Source organism: Acinonyx jubatus, chromosome F2, assembly GCF_027475565.1.
Source record: "Acinonyx jubatus isolate Ajub_Pintada_27869175 chromosome F2, VMU_Ajub_asm_v1.0, whole genome shotgun sequence".
NCBI lineage: Eukaryota > Metazoa > Chordata > Mammalia > Carnivora > Felidae > Acinonyx > Acinonyx jubatus.
In genome coordinates, this window is record NC_069394.1 from 58,576,745 (window position 1) to 58,583,702 (window position 6,958).

The 6,958-nt window shown below is 33.8% G+C and overlaps 1 non-coding gene across 1 annotated transcript; it reads left to right on the top strand.

Annotated features, from left to right (window-relative positions):
- Nucleotides 1–1,862: 1,862 nt before the first annotated feature.
- LOC113600715 (U6 spliceosomal RNA) lies at nt 1,863–1,968 on the top strand. Its single transcript, XR_003421831.1, has one exon. It is a non-coding gene; the product is annotated as a U6 spliceosomal RNA (small nuclear RNA).
- Nucleotides 1,969–6,958: the final 4,990 nt, after the last annotated feature.

Consider the following 6,958-nt stretch of genomic DNA (forward strand, 5'->3'; position numbering starts at 1 on the left):
CCTTTTTTCTATTGTGCTTCAGTCTAAACATTTTCTTCTGGTCTCTCTTTCTATACTCTAATTCCCCTTTCAACTATCTCTAATATGCTATGATATCCATTTTATGAGATCTTCAGTTACTTAATATTTTTCATTCTGGAGTTTTTATTAGCTTTTTAAAATGTTTTTCAATCCTTGGCTAAAATTTCCAAATTTTGCTTTATTGTCTTGAATATATTAAATGTAAATTCCAGGTCCGTTAACTATTATTCATGTGTCCTGAGTCTGCCTTTATTAGCAGTTATTTTTCTTGGTTTTGAATTTTATCTCCTCGGATAATCATTTAATCACTTCAGTTGTTTCTGAAGCTAAATAAATTATCCTTATTTTAATATGGATTAGAATTTTATTCACAACCAAATTAATTCCTTTTAGAACTTAATCTTTTGTATTTTAAAGCATACCTTTAGGTAATTTCTCCATCTGCTTTGCAAAAGTCTATAAAAGTAAGCAATTCATCTAGCATATGTATTCTCTCTGATTTATGTTCTCCGTATCAATAACTAGGAAAAAAAAAACAAATGCCTTGTGGATGTTACTTTATCTGTTCAGATAGGCTTTACATTAACGCTATTTGCTACAACCTTACATATATATATTTTTTTAATTTTTTTTTCAACGTTTTTATTTATTTTTGGGACAGAGAGAGACAGAGCATGAACGGGGGAGGGGCAGAGAGAGAGGGAGACACAGAATCAGAAACAGGCTCCAGGCTCCGAGCCATCAGCCCAGAGCCTGACGCGGGGCTCGAACTCACGGACCGCGAGATCGTGACCTGGCTGAAGTCGGACGCTTAACCGACTGCACCACCCAGGCACCCCAACCTTACATATATTTTCAAGACATTTGTCACATTTTGAAAATTTTAGGCTCTGTCCTATAATTTTTTTCTTAACAAATAAAAATATCCACCCTCTGAGTAGCCCTAGCATTATGGTAAATAAAAAATAAAAATAAAAAAAAAAGATCTGCAGTTAGCATTAAGGTAGATTTTCACTGTGGGATGAAAAATTTTAATTGTTCTTAATGACTTCCTTTTATATGAATTATTATTAGTTTTAAAGATTTCACTTTTTTATTATTTGAAAAACAGAAAATATATACCAAGAACCCTTTTTGAGGAAAAAGAGAAAGTTCTCCAAATCAATTCTTCTGGCACACAAAACATTTCATAGTACCTAATCTGATTTTATACAATTACCTACATTTTCTCTTTGAACAACTTACCTTTGCTCTTTGGAAATCCCTGGAAAAATCAAAGAATACAATATAAGGAGGGACCATCACTGAACATCAAGGTCAATACCATGACATAACAATCTACATTTGATGGCAAAGTTCCTTATAAACTAGTCCTCTTCTGGCTCATTTTTTTACTTGATCTCTATCACCAAACTTCCTCTGATTTTTCCTTTCCAATTTTGTCTTAAATCTGCAAATTCCCTAGTGCAAAGATTTGATTTTCTGAATTTAGGGTTTCACACTCTCACTCAACTATTCATATACAGTACACAGTTCCCATTGTGAAGGGAAAATGAAAAGAGCCATTTCCTTGGACTTGATGCCTTTAGGAGCTCTTTATAGCCCTTTGATAAAGGAAAAGACAGCTTGACCTAATATTATGTGTATTTTCTCCTCCTGCACTAAAATTCTTTCCTCTTCATGTCTCCTGCCACCACTTTGAGTGACTTTCCACTCCATTGTCTTTTCTTTGTATCGCATACTGCCACTTTTAAAAATTCACTTTTATCCTTAACTAATGTGATAAGTCTTTCTTCCCTTGTACACATTGTCCCTCAGCTATATAATAATAAACTATTCTTATGCTTACTTTGACAGCACATGTACTAAAATTGAAATGATACAGAGAAGATTAGCATGGCCCAGCACAAGGGTGACATGCAAATTCATGAAGTATTTCACATTTGGGGGTGAAAAGAGAAAAATAAAGTATTCTGATTATTTTTGCTTCCTGGACCTTCTTTTCCTATACCTTTCTAATTGTAAATCTGGGCAATTGGAGAAAATTTTGCCTCCCTTACAAAGTTTCTCAACATACTTAAATTTTACCTATGTACATGTCTCATTATATGCTTTTTAGAGCCAGCATATTAACATATTTGAGGTGCTCACCAATTATTTGTTGAATGAATATTTCTACTGCCCAAGTGAAGTATTTTATACAATAGCAAAATATTTAGACCAGTCCCTCTAACTCTCACATTTACCTTTACACTTAGAATTTGCCAATATATTAATCAACTAAATTGTAACATTGAATTGTTTAAGCTATCTGTAGCAGCCATTGGATTTCTGCATGAGGCACAGTTTCCTGACAAAGGTATTCTAGCAAAGTAACCCATCTGTTCTCAATTATTTTCCACATTTGTTTCATATTCAGCATTCATTGCCCCATTCTTAAAGTTTACATCATTTAATTTATTCTTGATATGTGTCTTATCTCTTATGAGGCCATCTTCTGTGAATTTCATTTGGCTCACAAGTGGTCCTTCATATGGTATGCAATCTTTTTTTTTTCACCTGTAACTATTCTGTGAGGTCCATTCTTCTTTGAAACTTCCTTTACTTCTTCTGATACTAGGGAAAAAATTAGATAAATAACCAGGTATTGAAATGCTTCTTCTCAACCTGCGATTTTATCTGCAATGCCAAGGTAATCCATATGCTTTAACTAAGATCAAATGAGAGAATATATGTAATGTAACATTTGATCATAATATGCTATAACCGCTTATAATTATTATCTGTTGGGAAGAAACCAAACTCAGGACTTTCTTTAGGAGTAGTAAATTTCCTCTCATGTGTTAGCATAAAGAATCCTTCCCACAATTACCTGCTATCTAGTTAAGACCAAAAGCTTAATATAATCTACATTTGTTGAGTATTTGCCAAGTATCCAGCACTTAATCCCTGTAATTCATGTGTGTGTGTGTATAGTATATATACTATAGTGTGTGTATGTGCATATAGTACCTAACTGACCTACATTCTTAACTACTATGCTATGACACTTCAAGGAAATAAGATACATACTGATTAAATTTTAGAAGAGTGAAAAAGAGATTGAACAGCTATAGGACACTGGGCTTCTGAGAAGTAGCAACAAACTTAGACTTGGAAGGGTTCGTATTCCCATATATACAATACTCCTATTTCTGTTTTGATTCTCCAAAACTTTTCAGTATCCATCATTGTAAGTACTTTGTTTCGTGAGTTGGTCTTTTGCTTTGTGCTTATAAGCAATATATTTGAAGAACAGAAGGAAAACATCTCATTAGAAAGGTATAGTTCATTGAATAACAAACTTTTTGACAGTGTTCTCATTATATATAAAAAACACAACAAACATGTAGTAATATGTATTCACAAATTGGCTAGAGTATAAAACTGTATAAGGAAAAAAAGGAAAAAAAAAACTATGAAATCTTATCTTTAAATTGCTAAAGGAAAGAAAATGACTTTTCTTGTTCTTTTTACGATACTTTATTCTACAATGTCTCTGTGAAATAGGATGCAATGTCCGAATATCAAAGTAGAAATTTAAACAATAGCCTTGCCTCTCATAACCACTTACCAGATAGATACTTCATCGTACTCCTAACTTTACACATTGTGAATCCGCTGGGCTCTGAAAACAATAATAGTATAGTCCTTTTGGCCGAACATGTCATTCCTAGTGCAATAAATTTTCATCCATCCAAAAAGGCAGCAATGAATTTTTTTTGTGGCAAATTTTAATATTATCTTCTAACTGTATTAACCCTGAAACCTTCAACCTATGTGAAATTCTAATCCACAATTAATTTAGAAAGCAAAGATTTAGCTTACATCTTTTTCCAGAGTCATTAACATTGCAAGCGTAATTTCCAAAAGTAAGAACCATCTCCAGTGTTATGGAAACACTGGTATTCTAATAATTTAAACTTCCTAGTCATATTGAACAAGGGAGCGTATCTATTTTCTAGTGGCATTCTTTAGTTTATCTTGAGGAAGGAAGTAATTTGAAGCAACTGAACCAGCTGAAGAAGTTTTTAAAGGAAATTACGTTTCATTTATTGTATCCTTGCTATGTATTGAAATGAGGCAGCCCATACCTGAAAGCACTGGCTGGACAGTATTCCCTGAACTGCCAAAATGACACCTTTCATTTAAAAAAATTTTTTTAACATTTATTTATTTTTGAGACAGAGACAGAGCATGAACAGGGGAGGGGCAGAGAGAGAGGGAGACACAGAATCTGAAACAGGCTCCGGGCTCTGAGCTGTCAGCACAGAGCCCGACGCGGGGCTCTAACTCACGGACCGTGAGATCATGACCTGAGCCGAAGTCGGACGCTTAACCGACGAAGCCACCCAGGCGCCCCGACACCTTTCATTTTAATTACTATAATCATGACCTGTACTATATCTTCTCTCTCCTCTAACCAAATCATATGGTATTTGTCTTTCTCTGGCTTATTTCACTTAGCATAGTACCTAGTTCATAGTTTCATCCATCTTGTAATAAATGGCAAGACTTTATTCTTTTCATGGCTCAGTAATATTTTACTACATATATGTATACCACATCTTCTTTATCCATTCATCTATTGGTCCCTTAAGCTGCTTCCGTATCTTAACTATTATAAATAATACTGCAATAAATAGATATGCATGTATCTTTTTTAATGAATATTTATATTTTCTTTGATGAATACCCACAAGTGGAATTATAAGCCAGCCAAAGACAAATATCACGATTTAATTTATACATGGAATTTGAAAAACAAATGAACAAACAACAACAACAGGGAGACAGACTCAAAAAGAACAAACTGGTGTTGCCAGAGGGGAATGGGCAGCTAGGATGGGTGAAGGTTATTAAGAGGTACAAATTTCCAGGTACAAAATAAGTCACAGGGATGAAAAGCATGGCACAGGGAATATAGTCAATAATATTGTAATATACTTTATGGTGACCATTGCACAATGTCTACAATTATTGTTGAATCACTATGCTGTATATCTGAAACTAATTTCGTATTATATGTCAACTATACTTCAATTAAAGTTTTAAGAAAGGAATAACCAAAACCTTATTGATTTGTTTTTGTCACTGTTCTTTATTTTTCTTGATGGCTTCTTGTTTTTCAGTTTCTTGGCAGCCTTTTAAAAGCAACTGCTAAAAAATCTCCTTAGCAAACTATGCAATGTTATTTTATGCTTTTCCAATTGAGATAATAATCCTGAAGAGTTAAACTTTATGCAAAAATTAGCCTTTTCCATCCAAGAGGACCTATTATGGTGTGGCTGAAGCACATTTTAAAATAGGTTTCTTTTACATGTGCTTATTTACCTTGTTGAGTTCAAGAACTGAAATTCCTACACATTCACATAACTAGACAAATGAAAGCCTCTGCTCTGAGCCCCGCTGCAGTCCCTTTCATTCATCAAATCAGCACAGTTCGTACACTTCAACTATGCCATCACCTATTGCTAGATCTCTTTTCTTTACCTCTTGATTACCCAAAGTCAATTTACAAACAAGTCTCATCACCTCTACCAGTAAAGTAGGAGGTTGATAAGCTTGAAAGAGCAAAAAATTGCATCTATGTTCAGTAGTTTCTAACTGAAATTTAATATTTGCTTTATGAATGACTCAACATAGTAACAATGTCCATGACTTCATCACCAATACGAATTACAGATATTTTCATACATTACTATTATTTTAGCAATACTATTTGCATACTATTTGCAATAGTATTTATCACTACTTTGCAATTACGGTGGTTATCAGACCCGCTACTAATTCTTCTTAAGTAGTGTATGACTGAAGCTACACAGATATTGTTTCACAAATTTGGTTTTTTTACTGTTTTTATAATTACATTTTACTACCATGTTTTCTTTGTGCTTGTTTGCATTGTATGCTATGCATTTTAAACCATGATTCTAAAGGCGTTTTGTGGGTTTACCCACACTGCCAATGGGGGAAATAAAACTATCCTGAATAATGGTCTTTCTCACTAATGCCACCACAACCAGCCCAAGTTAGACACGTTATCATCTTCAGCCTGGACGGTTGCAATAGCTAGGCTCTCTGCTTCCACTCTTGTTCCCCCAAAATGTTTTCCAAAAAACAGCCGGAGTCACATTTAAGTTTTTTTTTACTATTTTATTAAAAATTTTTTTACTTCTATTTTTAAGAAAGGTAGTTGATCTGTTAGTTTCAGGTGCACAACATGGTGATGCAGTTATATACATCATGAAATGCTAACTGCAGTAAGTGTAGTTACCATGTGTCACCGTACAAAGTTATTGTCCCTCTACTGTACTTTTCATCCCTGTGACTGACTTACCTTATAACTGGAAGTTTGTACCTCTTAAACCCTTTCACCTGTTTTGTCCATCCCTCTACCCCCATTCCGTCAACCACCAGTTTGTTCTCTGCGTTTATGAGTCTGTTTCTGTGGCGTTTTTTTGTTTGTTGTTTTGTTTTTTAAGTTGCCCTTGTAAATAAGATAATATCATATTGTTTTTCTCTGACTTATTTCACTCAGCATAATATTCTCTAGAACCATGCATGTTGTCACAAATAGCAAGGTTTTATTATTCTTATGACCAAGTGATAGTCCATTGTGTATATATACCACATCTTTGTTATCCATTCATCTATTGGGGTTTTTTTCCATACAAATTTTAGGATTGCTTATTCTAGTTCTGAAAAATGCTGTTGTTATTTTGATAGATATTGTATTAGATGTATAGATCGCTTTAGGTAGTATAGACATTTTAACAGTATTTGTTCTTCCAATCCATGAGCATGAAACATCTTTCCATTTTCAAATGTCGTCTTCAATTTCTTTCATCACTGTTTTATGATTTTCAGAGTAGAGATCTTTCATCTCTTTGGATAG